The sequence below is a fragment of the Giraffa tippelskirchi genome, chromosome 3 (assembly GCF_054371585.1).
Source record: "Giraffa tippelskirchi isolate mGirTip1 chromosome 3, T2T-mGirTip1v1.2.pri, whole genome shotgun sequence".
Classification (NCBI taxonomy): domain Eukaryota; kingdom Metazoa; phylum Chordata; class Mammalia; order Artiodactyla; family Giraffidae; genus Giraffa; species Giraffa tippelskirchi.
Genome location: NC_137277.1, coordinates 162,250,619 through 162,274,716, shown reverse-complemented (window position 1 = coordinate 162,274,716; position 24,098 = coordinate 162,250,619). Strand labels below are relative to the sequence as shown.

The 24,098-nt window shown below is 44.9% G+C and overlaps 1 long non-coding RNA gene across 1 annotated transcript; it reads right to left on the bottom strand.

The window, feature by feature from the left end:
- Window positions 1–4,243: 4,243 nt before the first annotated feature.
- LOC145541546 (uncharacterized) lies at window positions 4,244–23,595 on the bottom strand. The gene is made up of 3 exons (XR_014079102.1): window positions 23,520–23,595; window positions 7,992–8,120; window positions 4,244–6,910 (listed from the first exon to the last, which is right to left on the bottom strand). It is a non-coding gene; the product is annotated as an uncharacterized LOC145541546 (long non-coding RNA).
- Between the last annotated feature and the right edge of the window lie 503 nt (window positions 23,596–24,098).

The window sequence follows — 24,098 nt, the reverse complement described above, 5'->3', positions numbered from 1 at the left end:
CATGGACTGATGCTGTCCTACCTTGCAGGACTTCTCATCCCTCCCCATCTGCCTGTGATCCACCTCCAAAGGGCACAACTGGGGTTCTAACTTGGCTCCTCATGTTACCAGGTCTGGCGTTGGAAGTCGCCCAGAGGAAGGGGTGGGATTAAGGAGAGAGTTTGCTGTCCTGTGTTCCCCCAGAGTCACGATAAACTCCTACGGCCAGGGCGTCAACATATTATGAGCCGTGGGATTTAGAGTAAAAGTTAAGTTAGGAGAAAGAAGCTTTTGTCCTTAAGGACTTTGCAGCTCAAGGAGAGAGTGTCATATTTTACGGCCGTGACAAATTGGGGGGAAAAGCAGGGGGCTTTTCAAAGATGGGGTTAATTTACACACTAAGCCGAAAGCTGAGATGCATCTCAGGAAAATGAAAAAAAGAAAAAATGAGGAAAGCCAGCTGTGGTCCAGACAGAAGTCAAGTTAAATCTCTGGAACATGCTTTGGCTTGACAAAAATTGAACTGTGATGGGCTCCACATCCGTGGAGGTAAAAGGAGATGGGGAAAGTTCCTTCTCTTTCCATTGTAGGGACGTAAAAGTCCTGCTAATCAATGAGCTTCCCCCAGACAGAAGCATCATGTTCCGTCCTCTGGGGATCTCTGAGATGTCTGGCCCTCAGCAGGGTCTCACCCACTGTGAGTAGAATGAATGATGGAGTCAATAAAAGAATAAGCTCAAAGAAGGACTGAAGAAGCCATATTCCAGCCCACGCTTCACCGATAATGGTCATAAAAGGAAGGACAAAGTGGACTGGATTGTTATAGTATTTTGACTTTGTTTAACTTTGTGCAAACGCTTTCTGTTTAGCTGGGATAATGGGAGGACTTGGATTGGTAATAAACAAATAAATGAGCAGAGAATGCTGTCTTACATTTGAAGTGATTTACAGTGTACAAGGCTATTACGCACACATTTTTTCCATAGAGCCTGTTAACCACCTTGGGCACAGGCATGACAAAGAATACTTTCTCCTTTGACGAAACTGCAATTTAAACCCCTTCAATAACTGCAATCACAGAGCTGAGATGGCAGAGGACAGATGTAAACCCAGAGCTGACTCTCAAGGCTCTTTCTGACCTGGGGTCCTTGCTTCCAGGGGACCTATGCTCTGGAAAAATCATTCCACCACGTGTTCAGCCTGGTGGACTCCTCAGAGAGCCTTCTTTTGCAGTCCAGGTGTCATTGCGTAACATTTGGTCTTGTTTTGTGCGGGTTATTAATTTGTTACAAATTGTGCAATTAAATGATGAAATGTGTAACTCGGGGCACTCCCATCTTCTCCCACACAGAAAACCATCCGTTTATCACATCTCTCCTGAACATCAGAAATGCCTGTTTTCATTTTTGCCCTTTCTGTGGCTGCCCTCTTCCCCACTGTATGCGTCACTTCTCTGCATGTCTCCCCTGATGCTGGTCTTCCTTTCAAACTGAAGCATTTTGCCATGATGCCCTTTGCTGCCTCACTTCAAATGTCTGCCCCCCTCCTCCCTCTTTACTTTTCCCCAAGGCCCTGGACTTGCTTTCTTTGGAGGCAGTGCCTACCCACTCTTTCTTTCCACAGCTTTGGCCAGCTGGCCCCAGAAATCAATCAGTGGCCCATCAGACACCAGGCTAGCAGCTGTCACTCCCACCATGGAATTTAGGTAAGTTCCCCAGAGACCTGTTAGTGCACACAGTTCATGAGTCAGCTGTGCTTCACGGAATGCTCCCATTTCCTGCCGTCTCCCGAAGTCTGGTCCCTGTCTTTATCCGCTAAGCCATCAATTTCTACTACACGAGTGTGAAAGTTCTTTGTTTTCTTTCCTTTTTTTTTTTTTTTTTAATTTAAAGAACTCACTGCGTGGTTTCCCACGAAGTGTTTATGGCCTCCACACACTTTGCCATCTTCTCCACTCTGCCCTTTAACAGATCTCTCTTGCCCTTTTTTAAAGTTTTCCTTCTCAGTCTCGTTTGGAACTCTAACATTTCAGCCAGCTGCCCACACCCTTGTGCATGCTAAGTCACTTCATTCGTGTCTGACTCTGTGCGACCCTATGGACTGTAGCCCACCAGGCTCCACGGTGCATCGGATTTTCCAGGCAAGAATACTGGAGTGGATTGCCATGCCCTCCTCCAGGGGATCCTCCCAACCCAGGGATCGAACCTGTGTCTCATGTCTGCTGCATTGGCAGGTGGGCTCTTTACCACTTGTGTCGCCACCTGGGAAGCCTTAAGATCTTAGGTGATGAGCTCCTTACTGCCTAGTTTGGAGGCTGGAGGAAGCCTGAGAGAACTTTCAGTTCAGAAATTCCTAACCCAGAGTCCTTGTGGGCCATCCACGGGGTCCTTGGGAAGCTGTGATGCTATGAAGTTTCATGCAAAATGTCAAGGTTCTGGGCACTTCTCTGGGGAGTGAGTCTATATGTTTCCACGCTATCCTCAGAGATGGGATGATGGCTCAGGCCCTGCTCCCGGTCCAGCCTCCTCGTTTTATAGATGCATACATAGAGGCCCCTCATGGGTTAATGCCTATGAGACAGGAGTGGGGTTTGGGGCCCCTCTCATCTGTGCTCTGCCGTATCTGTGTGGACTTACCCGCCTCTTGCCATGCCACGCTTAGTCACTCAGTCATGTCCAACTCTTTGCGACCCGTGGACTATAGCCAGCCAGACTCCTCTGTCCATGGGGATTCTCCAGGCAAGAATACTGGTTGCCATGCCCTCCTTACCTGCCCCTTGAGGCTTCCCTAAACACAATTTCTCCCTCCTAGATTTTCTCCTTGGGTTTTGCTTTTCTGCATGGGCAAACACTCATATGTGTGTACTCCCTTGTACTTATTCAGTACTCAAGGCTGGCTATTTAATTTGTGGGACCCAGAGGAAAATGAAGAGTGGGTCCTGGCAGGGAGTGGGGATGTCTATCTCCCCTTCCTTTGGGCCAACTGTCGCAGGATTTTGACCTTGGCATCAGGGTACTCTGGGTTCTGAAGGCAGGGTGGGCAAGACGCCCACGCTCAGATATGCACTGAACAAATCGAGGCATCGCAAACCAGGGAGGGCCACCACACCTCCCCACATGTGAGACACCATGGGCACAGTCCTGCCAGACTCTGACTGTCCCTGCGCCAGTACCCAGGCCAGAGTGGATCAAAAATGGAGCTTGGCCATCCAACATGTTGGGGTGAGGGTGGGGTGGGGAGGCTAGAAGGGCCCCGGAACCAGGACTTGGAGAAAGGGAGACAGTCCCACCCACCCAAGGGAGGCAGGGAGGCTAACCCCATGTGAGCAGAGGCTCCAGGCCTCCTGTGCCTGCTGTGCTGTCCCACCGGCCTTCACTTCCAAGATAAACGTGTTAGGAATCTCAAGAAGACAGCAGCAAAGTCTTAAACCAAGTGTGGGTCCTTCTGCACCAGCCACAAGTCCAAGAAACACCTGGACAGCATTTCATAGGTTTCAAAGCACATTCACATCCTTGCCTGTATTCCAACCTTTCAATAGCCCCTTGAATTCATCAGATTTGGTGTCTTTAAGCCCCATTTTAGCAAAGATAAGACTCTAAGGTAGTAGACAGAGCTTAACAAGAATGTTGGTGTCAGTTCAACTTCATCCCTCTGGGTCTTAGTTTCCTAATTTGCAAAGGGAGCTTACCACTCCTTCTTCAGGTTTGTTGTAGGACTGCAACAGTTACTGTAGAAAATGCATTCCGTTATGCCAGATATGGCCATTGCTCTTAAAGTGGAAATATCAGTGTGCCTGTGGACCTATCTGACTTTTCCCCAAACCCTGTTCATGAATAGTCTTCACTAATTTTCAGTATATACAAGCCATCCGTACTGTTTTGGCATAACAATTTTATTTAAATCTGTCTGCATCTTTACACTTTATTTTATGAGCTAGCTTTATTCTGGTGTTAAAGTGAAAGACCAAATAACACCTTAAATAGAAGGCAATCATAAAATAAATTTATGGAAAATGATGATGGTTTGAGAATTTCATCTGATATTTTGCCTGCTGAAAACTTAGAGCCAGTATTTTTTCTTTGTTCAAAAAGGGAAATTAGCAAGTATTAAAGCTTTAGCCCCACCCTTTGACCTTATCTACAAAGCATAATTTCGTCACTGTTCCATTCAGTGGTATTAGGTGCCCTGCACATGATAGAAAGAGGTGGAGCCAAGGTTCACCAGACACGTAGCGTGATTGCAAAAGATGAAAAACCCACACAAACCAATTCCAAATGTTTTTTATGGACACATGGATTGAAAGAATTCACATCACATTAATAGTAATTGCCTCTGAGGAGGGAGAGGAGAGGAAAAGGTTGTGGTCAAAAGATCTTTAACTATATTTGTAATGTTTTCATTATTTTATCAAAAACCGTTGAAATAAACAGGAAAATACTTTTACGGTTGCTAATTCTGCATAATGAGAGCATGCATATTCAGTAATCTTCAGGCTATTATGTATTTTCAAAATTTTTCTAAAATTTAAAAGGAAAAACAGAGAAAAAGAAATGTTTGATCAGGCAAAATGCTCCCAGATAAGGTTGCTGGGAACGATTGGAAATTCTTTGTCAAGTAAGGAACTGCCATAATAAGATAGCCACATACCAGGTGACTTACACAACAGCAATTAGGTTTCTCACAGTCCTGGAGGCTGGAGGTCTAAAATCAAGGTGTGGGCAGGTTTGGTTTTCTCTGAGGTCTCTCTCCTTGAGAGGTGGCCTGAAGATGGCTGCCTTCTCATGTGTCTCCATTTGGTCTTCCCTCAATGCATGCCTGAGTCCTCTTCTTCTTATAATGACACCAGGCAGTTAGGATTAGGGTTCACTCTAATGACCTCACTTTACCTTGCGTGTTAGTTGCTCAGTAGTGTCTGACTCTTTGTGACTCCATGGACTGTAGTCCATCAGACTCTTCTGTCCATGGGATTTCTCAAGCAAGAATACTGGATTGGGTTGCTGTTTCCTTCTCCAGGGGATTTTCCCGATCCAGGGATCAAACTCTGGACCGCTGCATTACAGGCAGTTTCCCTACTGTCTGAACCATCAAGGAAGCCCTCATTTGACCTTAATTACCTCTTTAAAGACTCTCTCCAAATAGAGTCACATTCTGGGTACTGGGGGTTCTGACTTCAACACATGAATTTGGAGGCTATAGTTCAGCCCATATCAGGGACCTTAACTGATGACCCGTACCAACCTACCGTATCATCTAAGAGTCTCTTGCCCCTCTCTTCATGGACTGCTGCCCTTCCCACCTCTTTCCAACGTCCTGGACATCCAGCCCAGGTTTCCTGACAGCCTCACTGCTTGTATCTTCTTTTCTTTTTTTTTAAATTGAGGTATTGCTGATGTACAATATTATGTCAGTTTCAGGTGTACAACAAAGTGATTCACAATTTTTTAAAGTTATGTTCCATTTACAGTTATTGTAAAACACTGGCTATGCCTGCACCTCCTTGAGCCTTCCTGGCATTGACTCCTGCTTTCTGCAGGCAGCCTACTGAGGACCACCTGTCCTCCTCACCCTAGCTCAACCCCTTTGAGTCCACACCCATGTTTGGATTTTCCACTCAAGTACCCACTGGTACAGCGTCCCAGACTGAAACTCTCCTGCTTCACCCAGCTCAAATTAACTATTCATGGACAATACATGCAAGACATTTTCTCCATCTCAGCTCTAGTCACTGAATGCCCACACCCCTCTATCCTGTCTGCGCCTAGAAATGTGTCTATAGTGAGTATGTTTCTGGCAGTCTCTTGCCCATCCCCCTCTCTGGAGTTATCATTTTCAAGTCACAGATGGTATCTAATCAAGAAAACCGAAACCTCTCTAAACACTTAGCTAGAGGGAATTTAACATAAGGAATTGTTTACACAGGGGTTGAGAGAAAGCTGAGGAACCAGGCAGGGCACGATGAGGGATGTGAACGTGGTGGCCCATGTGAGTAAGGGTGACACCCTAGTGATGCTAGAGCAGCAAGATAGAAAGCATTGTGTCCACTGCTCCATGGAGCACACTAGCTCTGAACTATTTGAGCCCAGACTGTTAAATGGAAGAAATGTCTATTATGTTGAAGCCACTGCTGCTTAGAGTTTCTGTTAGGGTAGCCAAGTTCAAGTCCAGCGAATGCGTCTCTTTTTGTATTATCTCTTTGAGAGGCAGTTTGCAGAGCCCTATTACTTCCCCAAGTAGACAGAGCTGTAGCCTTGGGGTGAATGGCTACAGCCATCTGAAATACATTTAGATGCATTCCTTATACTCAAATGACTGCTGGAACTTGGGTGACCAGCTGTCTCTATTTGCCCAGGAATGAGGGATATTGTAGAGGTTGAACTCTCAAATGGGGACAGTCCCAGACAAACTGGGGTGAGTTGGTCATCTTATCTTCTCCTTTGTGCTTGTAGCTCCTGCCAGAGCCCCAATCCCATTCTCCCCTCCCATGCCCAGGTTCAAACCACAGTCCAGGCGGCCACCCTCACAGAGTCTGGTTGCCTTCCAGTGTCTCCTTGAACAAGACCCAGCAAGTCCTTCCATGTCCACTACTTCATTCCCGAAGAGAATAAACACCTCTCCAGCCTCGGCCTGCTGAGCGGAGTCACCAGAGTTCTTCCAGCAGCCTTGGCCTTTTGTATCTGAGGCATTTTCCAAGATAAATTCAGTTTCTCTGGATCTGAAGCTCATGTTGCATTCCTTGCTTCTAGGAATTTTCCTGACCGTAAGGAGAATCTCTGGTCTCACCCCAAGTAGATGATAGTGGGGTTCTCCTACCACACAGGCCTGGTTGATCTGTTCTGCATGGTCTTTCTGAAGGGGGACCTCCTGGTGAGGGTGTCCTCCTTGGCAGGGCTCTTCTCTCATCCTGCTTTCATCTGAGGCACAGCTCACTGGACTGGAAAGAGCAGTGGATTGAGTTCAGACCTCTGTGTTTGGAAGCCTGCCTCTGTCCCTGTTCTCTCTAGAATATTGGGCAAGTTGCCTTACCTTGCAGGGCCTCAGTTTTCCCATCTGCACAATGGAGTGAAATTGTAGGCTGAATAATTACCCCCAAAATGATATTCACATCCACATCCACCCTGGAACTTGCAAATATTACTTCATTTGGAAAAAGGTCTTTGCAGATGTGATTAAGGACCTGAAAATGAGGAAATTATCCTGGATCTTCCAGGTGGGCCCTAAATCCCATCACATGGGTCCTTAGGAGAGGGATGTAGAGGGAAATTTCACAGACACAAGAGGAGGGAGCAATGTGACCATGGAGGCAAAGATGCAAGTGATGCAGCCACAAGTCAAGGGATGCTGGCAGCCACTGGAATCTGAAAAAGTCAAGGAGTAGATTCTCTCTTAGGGTTCCCCAGGGAGCACACCCTGCTGTTATGGGCTGAACTGTAACCCCAGAAACTCAGAATATAACCATATTTTGAAGTTATGTTTTTAAAGAAGTGCCTGAGTTAAAAAGAGGCTGTTAGAATGGGGTCCTAATTCAGTAGGCCTGCATGCTCAGTCACTTGAGTCATGTCTGCTGACTCTTTGAGACCCCATGGACAGTAGCCCACCAGGCTCCTTTGTCCACAGGATTCTCCAGGCAAGAATACCAGAGTGGACTGCCATACCCTCCTCCAGGGGATCTCCCAGACCCGGGGATCAGATCCACACCTCCTGCAGCTCCTGCCCTGCAGGTGGATTCTTTACCACTGAGCCCCCAGGAAGCCCAATCCAGTAGGAGTGGTGTCCAATAAAAGGACACCTTATAATAAGAGGACACCAAAGACTCATACATGAACAGAGAGAGGACCACGGGAGGACCCAGAAAGAGGGCCACCATCTCCAAGTCAAACAGAGAGGCCTTAGGAGAAACTCCCGCTTCCAACATCTTGATCTGGACTTCCAACCTCCAGACTATGAGAAAGTAAGCCACCTGCTGTGTGGTCCTTTCCATGGCAGCCCCAGGAAGTTAACCCAGCTGGTGATACCTAACTTGTAGGCTTGTTCGAAGATCAGGCGATCATGAGGTATCCCATTGGGCTGTGGGTAAGCACTCATCTCACTGTAGTGGTGTCTGAGATATCCTCTTCTGGAGACTTGTCTGCATATTTGTTCCTCTGCCCGGGCAGAAGTTAAAAGAAAAACAACAACAACGACAGCCATAGTCATTTTTTTTCTCTTTACTCCTCTGTTTCCCACCTTACCACTCCATCTTCTTTCTGTGAACCCCATCACCTACCAGAACTCCATGAATAACTGGTAATTGCATGTATACATATATGTCTTGTGCATGTGTGCATGCTAAGTCGCTTCAGTCATATCTGACTCTTTGCAACCCCATGAACTATAGCCCACCAGGCTCCTCTGTCCATGGGATTCTCCAGGCAAGAAGACTGGAGTGGGTTGCCATGCCCTCCTCCAGGGGATCTTTCCAACCCAAGGATTGAGCCCATGTTTCCTGCAGCTCCTGCATTGCAGGTGGATTCTTTACCACTGAGCCACTGGGGAAGCCCACATATCTGCCTCACTGCCACTTAATAGCAATGACAATAGCTAACATTTATAGAATTCTGTTTATAGTCAGGCATCCTTCTAAGTGCTTTTTTAAAATTATATCATTTAATGCTCCGAGTGTCCCTTTAACATGGATACTATTAATATTCCTACTTGATAGATAGGGAAACCAAGAAAGAATGATTAAAGAGCTTGTGCAAGGAAGTGGCAGAACCAGGAGGCCCAAGCCCATGTCCTCATCCCCTGTTAAACCACAGGAGAGCAGGAATCCACCCTGTTGTTGCTAATGTTAATTCTCCACCAAGTGCTTGGCACAGAGTGTGGACTCAGCAAAGGCTGCCTGGCTGTCCAACTGGCTGAATAGGTGAATGAATGAATGACTCTTTCCCTGTGCCAAAAAGGTGTTCTCCAAAACTCTGCTCTGTCCAATTTCTTTTCAGCTTGACTCTGCCGCTATTACTGCTACAGCCCTGACCATCAACAGTCCCACATAGCCTGTGCCCACATCACCCTCTCTCTGCCTCTTTCACCCAGGAGCTGAGAGAACCTGAGTTGAAGCATCAGCCACTGCTGCCTCTCCCCCTCCATCCCTCAGGAGTGTCCTTGTCTCCTCCTCCCGGTGACTGCCTCTCACCTATACGAACAGAGAGACTAGAATTCCCAAAAGCCTAGTGAGAGAAGTCTCAGTTCAACGGGATTACGGAAATTGCAGGGGCCCTTTATACTTTCCCAAAGCCACAGAAAACTGGGTGTTATTTTTGACTTCAAATCTGCTCTTCCTTCCAACATACCAAGTCGGTAAGAAAAAAAAGAGAGAAGATGGGGTGTCAGAGCCTGGTTTCAATTCTTACCAGCTGTGTAACGTTAGGTAAATTATATGAATTCCCTAAACCTGAGTTGGCCAACAAAATGGGAGATGAGGCTGTTTTCTCTCTGCTAGGCTGCAGGACTCACCTAGCCAGGCTCTCCTGGGCCCAGGTCACTGTCCTGGGAGAGAGGACCCGACTCCAGAAGTGCATATTTCAGTAATGGCCAGTCTAGACCTTGATCAGTCTCATTCCAACTGCTGATCCAGGCCCTTCAGGCTGCCTGTGTGTGTGGTTGCTAAGTCACTTCAGTCGTATCTGACTCTTTGTAACCCCATGGACTGTAGCCTGCCAGGCTCCTCTGTCCATGGGATTCTCCAGGCTAGAAAACTGGAGTGGGTTGCCATTCCCTTCTGCAGGGGATCTTCCTGACCCAGAGATCAAACCCAAGTCTCCTGTATTGCAGGTGGATTCTTTACCATCTGAGCCACCAGGGAAACCTTCAGGGGCACAGGCTGGTTTCTTATTAATAACGGGGGAAGTGCCCTCAAAAACCTTGATTCTGCATCAGTGGTTGCTGCATTTGCCTCTGGCTGAGAATCAGAAAGAGGAAGGGAAAGTAGCAACTCACCTGAATAATTCCATCCCTGAGTAAAACCCCAGAACATCTCTTTGGAGTCAGGAAAATATTTACCTGGCAATTTTGTTCTAACTCATTCAGTCATCTCTCCTTTGTGATGAGTGCCTGATCACTATGGAAAATAATCTCTTCTCTAAACTATGTATTTCATGACTAAACCCCTACCAGAAGTATACTCCCAGGTCTCATCTCTTCTAAATATTTTAAAACACATTTGAGTGAAAGAAAACAATGCTTGCAACAGAGATCTGCAATAAAGTTTTCATTGAACACAAGACAGGCCAGCCCTGATGTCATCATTATAAACCCCTAGAGCAGAGTTTCTCAACAGCAGCACTATTGACATTTTGGACCAGATAATTCTTTCCCTGGGGGGTGGGGTGGGGGATGGCCTGTGCATCATAGCATCTCTGGCCTCTATCCAGGAGATGCTAGTGACACTCGCTTCCATCATGACAATAAAAAAGGCTACAGATGTTGACGGATGTGCCCTCAGGAACAAGATCATCGCCAGTTCAGAACCTCTGTTCTGGAGAAAGAGACCAGGCCTGGGAACTCTCTTGACCCTGCCCCACCTGAAATTAAGTACTTTATAGGAATGCTTTTTGACAATGCTGACGAGTTAAATGTAGGAATAAAAGTTGAGTGAGCACTGCAGGAGATCTAAAGAGACATTTCTCCACAGAAGACATACAGATGGCCAACAGACACATGAAAAAATGCCCAACCTCGTTTGAGGCTGAGAGAAATGCAAATCAAAGCTACAATGAGGTATCACCTCACACCAGTCAGAATGGCTATCATCAAAAAAAATCTACAAACAATAAATGCTGGAGAGGATGTGGTGAAAAGGGATCTCTCTTGCACTGTCGGTGGGAATGTAAATTGATACAGCCATTATGGAGAACTGTATGCAGATTCCTTAAACAACTAAAAATAGGGCTACCACATGACCCAGCAATCCCAATCCTGGGCATATACCCTGAGAAAACCATAATTCCAAAAGACACACATTCCCCAATGTTCCTTGCAGTACTATTTACAATAGCCAGGACATGTAAGCAACCTAAGTGTCCATAAGTGGATGAATGGATAAAGAAGATGTGGTACATATATACAATGGAATATTACCCGCCCATAAAAAGGAATGAAATTGGGTCATTTCTAGTTATTTAGATGGACCTAGAGTCTGTCATACAGAGTGAAGTAAGTTAGAAAGAGAAAAACAAATATCTTATAGCTTCTCTGGGGGCTCAGATGGTAAAGAATCTGTCTTCAATGCAGGAGACCTGGGTTCGATCCCTGAGTTGGGAAGATTCCCTGGAGGAGGGCATGGCATCCCACTCCAGTATACCTGCCTGGAGAATCCCCAGGGACAGAGGTGCCTGGTGGGCTACAGTCCATAGGGTCACAAAGAATCACATATGACTGAGCAACGAAGCAGACACAATGAATATGTCTGGAATCTAGAAAGATGGCACAGATGAGCCTGTTTGCAGAGCAGGAACAGAGATGCAGAAGTAGAGAACAGACATGTGGACACGGGGAGGGAGAAAGGGGAGGGTGAGACAAATTGGAGAATAGGATTGACATATACACACTACCATGTGTAAAAAATAGGTAGCTAGTGGGAAGCAGCTACATAACATGAGGAGCTCAGCTCAGTGCTCTATGATGACCTAGAGGGGTGGAGTGGGAGGGAGGTTCAAGAGGGAAGGGATATATGTATACATACAGCTGATTCAGTTTGTTGTACAACAGGAACAAACACAACATTGTAATGTAATTATAGTCCAATTTAAAAAAGGAACAAAATAAATCAATAAAATCAGAAAGAAAAAAAAGACCACTGTGGTGGCACGCAAGCCTTCTTTTGCCCAAAGTAATCTATTGGCACTGCAAGTATTAGCTACAACAGCGTTTCTAGCTAACAGAAAGCTAACATGTGATGAGTACTTGGTTCCCATCCCCTGACACCATGCACACACACTCACACACATCCAGCCTTCTCCAAATTCAGTTTTGAACATGTTGAGATGTCTGTTACTCATCCAAGGGGGGAATGCAGAGTAGGAAGGGGGATATACAAGATAGGAGTTCTGGAGAGAAGACTGGGCTAGAGATAAAAATCAAGGGATGTAACGAGAATGTGTGCTAAGTCGCTTCAGTCATGTCCTACTCTTTGCAACCTATGGACTGTAACCCCCCAGGCTCCTCTATCCATGGGATTCTCTAGTCACGAATACTAGAGTGGGTTGCCATTCCCTTCATCAGGGGATCTTCCCAACCCAGGGATCAGACGCTCATCTCTTACATCTCCTGCACTAGCAGACGGGTTCTTTACTACTAGGCCACCTGGGAAGCCCGTAGCAAGAATATTGTAGTAGAAATGAACACATTAGCCTTACCATACCTCACAATTTTTGCTATGTCACTAAACATGCTGCCTTGTTTCAGCTAACATTTTTTTTCCTCATAACCAGACTCTCTTGATGAAGAAATTAGTGTGTTACAGGGAACTATATTCAATATCCTGTAATAAACCAGAATGGAAAAGAATATATATATAAAATGTATAACTGAGTCACCTTGCTATGCAGTCCATGGGATCTCAAAGAGTCGAACATGACTGAGCTACTGAACAACGACAATACAGCAGAAATTAACACACCATTGTAAATCAACAAGACTTCTAGGAAATAAATCTAATAAAAAATCAAGAGATAGGTCGTCAGCAGATTGAGTGACTCCTGAGTGCTCAGTGCAACAGCACAGCAAAGTGAAGTGGTCAGAAGATGAGATTCAGAGCTGGCTCACTCTATGTAACTAGTGACCATGAACAGGACCCTTTCCCTGTCTGAGCCTCATCTCCCCATCTGTAGAATTAAGGGGTGAGATGAGATGATTTTTAAGGTTCCTTGTAGCAAAATATGCTTGTGATTTGAAAGATTCTTTTTCTTTTTTAAAAATACTTATTTATTTATTTGGCTGGGCTTCCCAGTGACATTAGTTGTAAAGAATCCACCTACCAGTGCAGGAGACACAAGATCCCTGGGTCAGGAAGATCTCCTGGAGGAGGAAATGGCAACCGACTCCAGTATTCTTGTCTGGAGAATCTCATGGACAGAGGAGAATGGTGGGCTACAGTCCACAGGGTTGCAAAGAGTTGGACACAACTGACTGAGCGACTGAGCATGGACACCAGGTCTTAGTTGTGGCACATGGGGTCTTTGATCTTTGTTGCGGCTTGTGGGGTCTTTAGTTGCGGCAGGCAAACTCTTAGCTGCAGCATGTGGGATCTAGTTCCCCAACCAGGGATTGAACCCAGGCCCTCTGTCTTGGGAGCTAGGAGTCTTAGCCCCTGGACCACCAGGGAAGTCCCTGTGATTTTAGAATTCTAATCACTAAAGTGTTCCCTACCCTCTTACTCCAAGGAGCTTCTTCCTTGGCCAAGATGATCAGTGACAAGGCAGTCAGTCATAGAATCACAAGGACAACAGAGCAGGAGCCTTCTGCTCGGAAGTCACCTGGCAGTGGGAACAACAGCATTACCCCCTATGGGAATAGTTGGGAAGACTTCTTGGAGGATGGGATGGGAGCTTGGGAAGGTCTGAATTGGAGGAAAGGAAGGAGACTCTGTTGCATATTTTGGAAATGGAATAGATGAAGCATGGAGAAGAAGGGCTTGTCATTTAAAAGTGTTTAACTGAAGAGAGTTGAATAAACTATTTACAAGAGATATGGACAAAGTCCTGGGAACCATGAAAGAACCGATGAATACCCAGGACTCAGCAACAGTGAGGAAGCAAGGGCACACTGTGGGGTCAGGGGAGAGAATGCTTTTACCAGAACCTGGGCAGGGCTGGAGAGGTGGAAGAGGGGCTGTCTGACAAGAGGTACAGCTGTGGAGGCAGAAAGGGAGCAAGGTAGTAAATGCTCCATCTTCTCCCTCTCCTCCTGCTTTGGGATCTCCAACCAGTACCTCCCATTGGACAAACCAAACAGAAGACCAGGGCAATGGAGTCTGCGTGATGCAGTTCACAGGGGTCACATCACAGGTCATGGAGCAGAAAAGAAGGGCAGATGATGATATGGTGGGAGATGGGGTAAACGAAGAATAACCAGCACATAAGATATCTAGAGAAGAAGAGCTCAGTATGAATTCTTTACAAGAAGGTTTACTTTCCCTATGTCCAAACGTGAAAGTTGCTCTGAGTCTCAGGATTCCTGAGACTGTGTCCTAGTGAGCTAATGAAGTGTGCTTGATATGCCACATGGAAGGGCCAACCATAGGGCCTGGTCCACCTTGGAGGCTCCATGTATGTTACTTACTTTCTTCTTTCCTGCACGTGCCTACATGCCCCTTTGACCAGATTACCTCTCCAGGTCTGATTCTTCAAGTGATCTAATAAGCTGCATATCTGTCTCCTTCCATCTTTCTATTCATTCATTCATTCATTCATAAGTGTGTATTTACTGAGCGTCAGGTGTGATTGCTGTGGACACCACAGCGGACAATGCAGATGTGTTCCCTGCCCTTTTTCCTCCCTTCTTCACAGAACTGTCTCCATCTCTCTGATTTGGCTCCTCAGTTCCTCTCTCCTGATTCACACTGATTTTATATCTTCAACATCTCTCTATCATTCACTCTGACAGAACTGTGAGAATGGCCCTGGAAGGAAAGCTGCTACTTACTTTTCTGAGGGCCACTGAGCCCAATGTGCACAAGAAAAGAAAGGAGTCGCTGGCTTTATTCTGACCATGAGTCATGCAGGAACCAGCTATACAGCCATGCACGCAAGAGAGAAGGCTCCATCAAAAGAGGCAGAGATGTAAGACACTAAGAACCCAGAGCCTTTCTAAACTGTCATCAGAACACCATGAACTGAGGGGTATGGTCAGACGTCACCAGATCCAAAAGAAAGAAAAAGTGAAGTCGCTCAGTCGTGTCCGACTCTTTGCGACCCTATGGACTGTAGCCCACCAGGCTCCTCTGTCCACAGGATTTTTCAGGCAAGAGTACTGGAGTGGGTTCCTTCTCCAGAGGATTTTCCTAACCCAGGGATCAAACCTGGGTTTCCTGCATTGCAGGCAAACACTTTACCATCTGAGCCACCATGAAACCAGGTCCAAAGAAACTCTTAACTCAGTCTCATTCCAGCCTTTTGCGGTGCTGCTCCTTGCCTTGCCATTCTATTCAAAGTTCCACCCTAGCTCCAGGACTCAGTATTTTGATCTGTAACATGAAGACGTTGGACAAGATGACTTTTAAGTTCTCATAGAAGAGTCTGGCTCAGATATTTTGAATCTATACATGTGGAAGACTAATGAGAACTTTAGAGCTGGCTTTATGGTTTTGTATATTCTGGCAACTTCAATGATTTTCAAGAAGGTTGAAGATTCTACAGTCTGGGTAATTTTCCTTCTGAGTTTCCACCCAATCTGTCCTGGAAAAGAGTCGACACAATTATTTTTCTACTAGGGGGCTTCCAGCAGGCCTCCAAATTTGTAAACACCGCAAAAAGAGTGTGAATCAAAGAGCAACGGCTAGCTGGCACATTAGCATCTGAGACCAAGGACTGGCGTGGTCCCTAAAGTATCTAAGTAGCATGCTTGCATGCATACTAAGTCACTTCAGTTGTGTCCAACTCTTTGTGACCCTATAGACTATAGCCCACTAGGCTCCTCTCTCCATGGGATTCTCCAGGAAAGAATACTGGAGTGGGTTGCCATGCCCTCCTCCAGGGGATCTTCTGGACCCAGGAGTCAAACCTGCATCTCCTGTGGCTCCTGTATTGGAAGCAGATTCTTTACTACTGAGCCATCGGGCAAGGCCCTGGTCCCTAAAGGGTCTGGCTGAACTGGAGGTTTAGTCACACTGGCTATCAAAAGAATCAAACTGAACTTGGTGAGAAGCTGAACCTGGAGAATATTAATAAATACTTGCAATAATAATAGCTCTTTTTTGAACACTTACAACATGCCAGACACTGTATTAATCAGTCAACAAGAACCTCATTTAATCTTTACAACCCTCTGGGGTAGGTATTATTATTATTATTCCCAAGATACAGATGACAAGCTGAAGTTTAAAGGCTTAAGTAACTTGCCCCAAGTCCCTCAGCTATTAAGTGAAGGATCTGGATGGGGGATGGAAACCTAGGTCTGTCTGACTCTGAGATCCCTGAGTAAGCACTAGCTATGCTCTCTGAGCCCCAGTGGACTTGGGAAAGTTTCAGTTCATCATGTCTGCCTCTGAGGGATGGCTCAGTAGGATCACAATGTTCCCTATTTAAAGACCTCTGAGATAAACTCTGCAGATTTTCTGTGTTCATTATCCCATCTCCACTGCACTAATGTCTCAGCCACCCCTCCTCCCCCTGTTCCCAGAGGCCTCTGGGCCATGTTAATATGTCTATTTACAAACTCGCTGGCTCCACACTCTCTAGCTGTTTCATTTGGTGTCCTGTCTAAATTCTTTAGGAGTCTGCAGGAGGGGGTGACAGCCAGAAGGGCAAAGGCCAGGCAAAGGATATCCAAAAATGTGATACACAAACTCTTTTTGCGACCCATAGGATCCTTCAAAATGCATCTTGATATGGAGATGATCAACATGGGCTTTGGAGTCAGTTAAACCTGGATTCTAAAGGTGGTTCTGAAGCTTCATCTGAGTTAACGTCTCTCTCTGAGTCTTAGCTCCCTCATATGTACAAGCGAGGAAGACACCCATCCAAGGTTAGTTTTAGCACTCCTGGAGATCATGCATCTGCTGGGTTTAGCACAATGCCTAAACAGTAAAGAATCTGCCTGCAATGCAGGAGACCCGGATTCAATCCCTGGGTCAGGAAGATTCCCCTGGAGAAGGGAACAGCTACCCACTCCAGTATTCTTGCCCAGAGAATCCCATGGACAGAGGAGCCTGGCGGCCTACAGTCTGTGGGGTCGCAAAGAGTTGGATACAACTGAGCAACTAACACTTTCACTTTTTTTTCACTACCACACACAGTAAATGCTCCAAAGTGGTAGCTGCTATTCGGAGAATGCACTCATTGGCTGCCAGCTCAGTTCCTTCTCACTTACGCCATGCTGGGTGAAGTGTGCCTTGTTCTTTCTGATAGGTTCAAAAGTGTGCCTGCTACCAGAACTCTCTTCAGATGTTGCTCCCTTTCCCACCTTGTGAGCAGAAATAATCTAATGTCCTTAAGAAGTTTGATTAACCAAGCACTATGAATTAAGCACCAGTGATGCTTTGGTATGTACACAGCACTAAACTAAGCATGGAGTAACACTCTGATTGTGAAGAAGAGCATCTAGTTGAAGAGATAAGACCAATACCCCTAGAGCGCAGTAACCAGAAAGGGAAAAACAAATATCATGTATCATGTGTGTGGAACCTAGAAAAATGATATTGATGAACCTGTTTGCAGGGCAGGAATAGAGATGCAGACATAGAATGGATTTGTGGACACAGCGGGGGAAAGAAAGGGTGGGAAGAACCGAGAGAGTAGCATTGATATACATACACTACCAAGTGTACAACACAGGGAGCTCAGTCGGTGCTCTGTGAGGACCCAGAGGGGTGGGATGAGGGGGTGGGAGGGAGGCTCTAGAGGGAGGGGATATATGCATATATATAGCTGATTCATGTTGTTGTACAGCAGAAACTAACACAACATTGTAAAGCAATTATCCTCCGATTAAAAAAAAAAAGGCCAATACTCATGAAAGAACTAGGCTACAAGAGCACAAGACTGCATAACTCATTGCGCTGCTGGTACAGGGAACAAATGCTGAAGTTAAGACTCAACTTAATGGCTCTTCCAAATCCCTGACAGATCTTTATCAGAGGTTTTAGAGAACTCAGGAATCTCATACTTGGTTAAAACACAAATAACATGTCAGGATCCTATTGCTGGCACTCTGCGTGGGTGTCCTCTCATGGGCAGTGGCAATGATTTGTGTGTGGGCTGTTGTTTCCATTTCCAGAGGGCAGAGCTCATGTTTGGGCTAGTAGGGTGTTTCCCACTCAATAAACAAAAGGTGGCCACAACAGGATGGGGGCAAAATGGTGAAGGGAAAGATCACTGAACTAGAGGTCAGAGGACCTGAGTCCTAATTCCATTATGACCACTAACTCCTTGTATGACCTTGAACAAGTCTCTTGCCCTTCTGTTTATAAAAATAAGAGAGATAGCCAGAGAGGGATATTTGAACTGAGTTCCCTGTTACCCTAGGGTGTCTAGAAGTTCTGGAACTTCGAGGGCACCAGTGTGTCAAGAGGACGAGAAAATGGTGGTTGGGATTCTATGTTGTTCCCATCTTATTTTTCCCTACCTTCAATCAGAACAGCCCCCACTTACATTTTTTACACACTGAAGTTCTACAGTAGCTTTCTTGGAAAATCATCTAACTTGTCTCTCTCTGTCATGTGCGTTTTCCATACAGGTCAGCTGAGTCCCAGAGAAATAAAGCAACTTGACCAAGGTCATCTCATAATTGGCAGAGATGGTACTAAGGTCTCTTTTCTGATAACACTGACAATTATTTGGCTGTCCAGGGATAAATGTCACTTCCCATATCCTGCTGATTTGAAACATATATGGCTCCTAAATTCTGAAAAGGGGCAAGTTGAAGGTAGGGCAGTGAGTATGGGCTCCGAATCCATCAGCAAAGACAGCTGAGTGCCAGCTCTGCGAAGTCCACCTGAAGTCTAGGCAGCACCCAATTGAGAAGCTGTCACAGGTTTGGGTCCTTGATGACTCCACTCCCCATTGACAAAGAAGAGGACCCAAGCCAAAGCAAAGAGACCCATTGGTCGGTCACTCGGAGCCTTTCTAGAGTACTTGTCAATTTCTCTACCCTGTACCTTTTTAGCCTCGTCCCCAAAGTCAGTATGACAGCAAAATTTCTTTATCCTTATTTTTTAAATTAATAGACATTAATTTTTAAAGAAAAAAATGAGCACAAGGTACAGAGTACCCCCCTTCTACTCTTGGATTTGTGTGATACATTTCTTACAATCAATGAACCATTATTGACACATTATTATTAACTGAAGTCCAAAGTTTCCCTTAGAGGTCCCTCTTTGGGTTGTACGCTCTCCCCAGAGTTTTGACAAATGCTTAATATCATGTATCCATCATTACTGTATCATACAGAACAGTTTCACTGCCCGCCAAATCCCCTCTCTTCTCTCCATGCCCCAGACTCCCGGCAACCACTGGTCTTTTTACTGACTCCATAGATTTGCCTTTTCCAGAAGTCATATTGTTGGAATTATACAATATGTAGCCTTTTCAGACTGGTTTCTTTCATTAAGCAATATGCATTTAAATTTCCTCTGTCAACCAAAATAATAATAATAATAACGTAAGAGGCTGCAAATAAGAAAATAGCTTATTTGGCGGTTTTCAGATTTGCAGTTTGGGAGACAGAGATTAACTCCAAAAGAGTGTTCCAGGGAAGAGAGAGAGTAAGGGGCTTATAAAGACAAAAAGCCACAAGGTTGTTAAAAGTTTCCTGGTGAGAACTGTGATTGACTCTGATGAGTCAGAAAATATTTGTCCTTAAGGACTCAAGAGCTGTTTTAGGGTGGGGGTCTCATAAATAGACAGACTGTCACACAGCTATTTTAGAGTAAGTATCCGATAAGTATCTTGAGTTTCTGGCAGAGGTTCTGCATGACTTCATTAGGTCAAAATGTCAGATTCCATTCAGACTGAGACGTGCATAAATCACTCTTTTTACTGGCCTGCCAACTTCATTTAGAGAGCTCTCCTAGCAACACCAACTCCATTTTGATTTTCCTTTCACACCTCCATGTCTTATAGTGGTTAGATAGCTCTTAAAAAAACCAAATACTGTCATATCTCATTGTGTGGATGTACAATGTAACACAGTTTATTAATCTATTTATCTACTCACGGACATCTTGTTCACCTTAAATTTTGACCATATGAATAAAGCTGTTATAAACATCCATGTGCAGAGTTTTGTGTGGACATAACTTTTCTACTCACTTGAATAAATACCCAGGAGTGTGACTGCTGGATCACATGCTAAGAGACTGTTTATTTTTATAAGAAACTACCAAACTATCTTCCAAAGTGGCTGTCCCATTTCGCATTCCCACTGTCATAGTATTTTAATTGGCTATTAAATGTTGTTCCAAGTCAAGAAAAAATTTAAACTCTAAATTATTAACATGAGTTTTACTGTTCATTTTTATATTGTGCAATGCCAGTTTTAAACGCAACTATAAAAACATTTGCTCATGTGCAGAACACCGAAATTACGCAAGTTGTATTTTGTAGCTTGTACATGTATATGTTGGAGAAGGGAATGGCAACCCACTACAGTACTCTTGCCTGGAGAATTCGATGAACAGAGGAGCCTGGCGGACTACAGTCCATGGGATCGCAGAGTCAGACACGACTGAGCGACTAACACACACATGTACACACACATGCATATGTATTTCATACTCACCCAAAGAGTGGAAGCACTGCACAAAACTAACTCTAGCAGTTTTCATATGTGCACATTCTACCAAAACTCTCTTCCTTCAATTTAATAAGCAAGAAAAGACCCAAAAGACACGGAACCTGTCCATTGCCCTGTCCCTTTCCTTCTGTCATTATTACAGCATAAATGGTTGACTAATATAGACACGTAATAGGAGTTAAGAAAGATTCCCTTGTCATTCTGTTCCTTAGAATGCCATTGCTTTCCTTCTGCCTTTAAGGCAAATTGATTTGAATGGAAAGCAGTTTTTCAACTTAGTCAGTGGTAGTCCTATTAATATGAAACAGGAGTAGGGAATTGTGGTGTTCAAAGAGATTCAAAGCACCCAGCTTTCATGACACATTTATCTTGTACTCATTTTGAGTCTCACTGAACTGCCACGCTTGGTACGCACTGGAATTCAGAGCTCCTGGGGCATTCCAAACACTCTTTGTGAATGGGACAGTGAGGAATGGAGGACACATACGTTGCATGGACCTGCTCTGTTCATGAGCAGGCTCCAAGACCTGAGTTCACAGATAAAATTATTGTAAATTTCAAGATGGCCAGCAGAGCATTGGATCAAGCCCAGAGCCCTTCTGCGTGTGGGGCTTAATGAGACTGCACAGGTTGAGCATCCGTGAAGCTGGCCCTGAGTTTCCTTGAGGACATTCTGCTCCATTCAGGTCATAGCTCTGTCCTGCCTCTCTGTTGTGTTACTTCCTTCCCTCTTTCACTTCCAGGAGGTCACAGGAACAGAGCTCTTCCTCCTGTCATCTATCTGCCTAATGGTCAAACCAGAAACCTGAATATCGCCTTGCATCCTCTCTCTCCAAGTCCATGTTTGCCCACCAACCCCTATCAATGCTCCTCTGGAAGCATCACTTGACTCCTCTCTCCTCCTGTCTCCATTGCCATCACCTGGTTCTGCTTACAAAACCCTGCAAATAGCTGCCTGACAGATTTCCCTGCTCCCACTTCCTCCTTTGGGTGGAACCCCACACAGCAGCCAGAGAGATCTAGCTAAGAATAAAATTGAATCAGGTTGCTTTCCTGCATAAGATCCTTTAATGGCCCCCAGAGTTCTCAAGATCAAGGCTTACTCTGACTGTGACTTCTAGACTCTTTCTGGTCTGCTTCCTACCTCTCTTTCCAGCAACACTTTCTCACTGTTCACCTCTTGTTTCTGGTGAAGCATGTTGAACAATGAACACTTCTCTGAATGTATCTCATTTTCCCTTCCTTCACCTGTTCTTACTCATTCCTCTCAAGCCTCAGTTATATCTCTCTCTGCCATGTTTATATCACCCCCATCACATAACACTTTCAGTGCTACATCACAAGGAGTTAGCTGCATCTCTCACTAGACTCTAAGCTCTCTGAGAGCGCAAGGATCTTGTCTGAATCACTATAGAGTCTCCAGCACATCGAGTGCAGTGACTTTCACAGAGTCGTCACTCCATAAAAGATGGGATGGGGAGGGAGATGGGAGGGGGGTCCAGGAGGGGGAACACATGTAAACCCATGGCTGATTCATGTCAATGTATGGCAAAAACTACTACAATATTGTAAAGTAATTAGCCCCCAACTAAAATAAATAAATTTATTTATAAAAAAATAAAATAAAAAAAAGGAAAAAAATAATGTGTCAAAAGAATAAGCTCTTTCTGCAGTGTGGAGATTCCTTAAAAAACAGGGAATAGAACTGCCATATGACCCAGCAATCCCACTGCTGGGCATACAAACCGAGGAAACCAGAATTGAAAGAGACGCGTGTATCCCAATGTTCATCGCAGCACTGTTTACAATAGCCAGGACATGGAAGCAACCTAGATGTCCATCAGCAGACAAATGGATAAGGAAGCTGTGGTACATATACACAATGGAATATTACGCAGCCATTAAAAAAAAGTACATTTGAATCAGTTCTATTGAGATGGATGAAACTGGAGCCCATTATACGGAGTGAAGTAAGCCAGAAAGAAAAACACCAATACAGTATACTAATGCATATATATGGAATCTGAAAGATGGTAATGATAACCCTATATGCGAGACAGAATAAAAGACACAGATGCATAGAACAGTCTTAAGGACTCTGAGGGAGAAGGTGAGGGTGGGACGTTCTGGGACAATAGCATTGAAACATGTATATTATCACATGTGAAACAGAACACCATTCCATGTTCGATGCACGAGACAAATGCTCAGGGCTGGGGCAATGGGATGACCCAGAGGGATAGGATGGGGAGGGAGGTGGGAGGGGGGTTCAGAATGGGGAACACATGTAAACCCATGGCTGATTCATGTCAATGTATGGCAAAAATCACTACAATATTGTAAAGTAATTAGCCCCCAACTAAAATAAATAAATTTATTTTAAAAAAAAAAAAAGAATAAGCTCTTTCTGGGCCAGCTGTGGCCGCATGTCACAAGTGAGATAAAAGCTCCTTAGCAGGTGATGGGGTGAGTTGAGTGGTACTTAGCCCATCTCCTCATGTCCCTGGGGCCAGCCTTGGCTAATTCATTCACATTCCTTGGCAGCCTGTGCATGATTCTTTATGAGGGTTTTCTGGGCAAATGCTTAGCAACTTTCCATTTGTCAACAACAAGCCAAGAGGCTAAAACCCAGAGAGAATTACCAACCTGTTTGTGAAATCAAGATTTTCAAGGATATCCCTTTGTTTGACCCAATCCAGAGCTTTTCCAAGCGGGGTCCACCTAATCTGACAGAGAATTGAGAGGGAAAGGAAGGAGGGTAATTTATGTTATTTCCATGAGAAAAATGTCAACACTGCACCCAGAATGGTTAATCCAGAATGAAAGAGCAAGCGGTTACTCAGAAACAATTTAACACTTTGCTCAAAGCACCTCAGATTGTTGCAAAACCTCTGGGCTATTTAAAAAAAGGGAGGGGGGAGAAAAAACAAAACAAAACCCCAGCAGTTTGGAGTTGGGAACAAAGAGTCCCAGAATAATTGCATTTCCACACCATAGTCACAGCAAAACAATCCTTTGGAAAGGCTTTTTAGTTAATAAGTCCATTTACTTACTTGTCTCTTTGAGTCCTTGTGATAAGGCAAGAGTTCCTTGCAGCCTTTGATATCAAGTCCAAATACTCTGCCTGCGTTCGAGGTCATCCTTGATCTCAGAGTCTGTCTCTACCCTGTCTGTCTCACATTCCGACTGTCTCACATTCCCGAGTTAGGCAGGCTCCACTACTTGGATACATGTTCTACAAACACACAAGCACATGGTCTTCATGGCTTCCCACAGGCACTCTCTACTACAGTTGCTCTTGCTCAGTCTTTTCTGTTTTTTTTCTTAATATGTATATATAAAATTTGCCTTTGGTGTTCTGCAGTTTTGCTATTGTGTGTCTTAAAGAATAGTTGGTTTTCTTTCTCAGGTTTGGGGTTTGTTGTGATTTCTGAATCTAAACATTTCCGTGTGCTTCATGCTCAGTTGTGTCCAACTCTTTGAGACTCTATGAACTGTAGCCCACCAGGCTCCTCTGTCCATGGGATTTTTCCAGGCAAGAGTACTGAAGTGGGTTGCCACTTCCTCCTTCAGGGGATCTTCCCAACCCAGGGATCAAACCCATATCTCTGTGTTTTCCTGCATTGACAGGG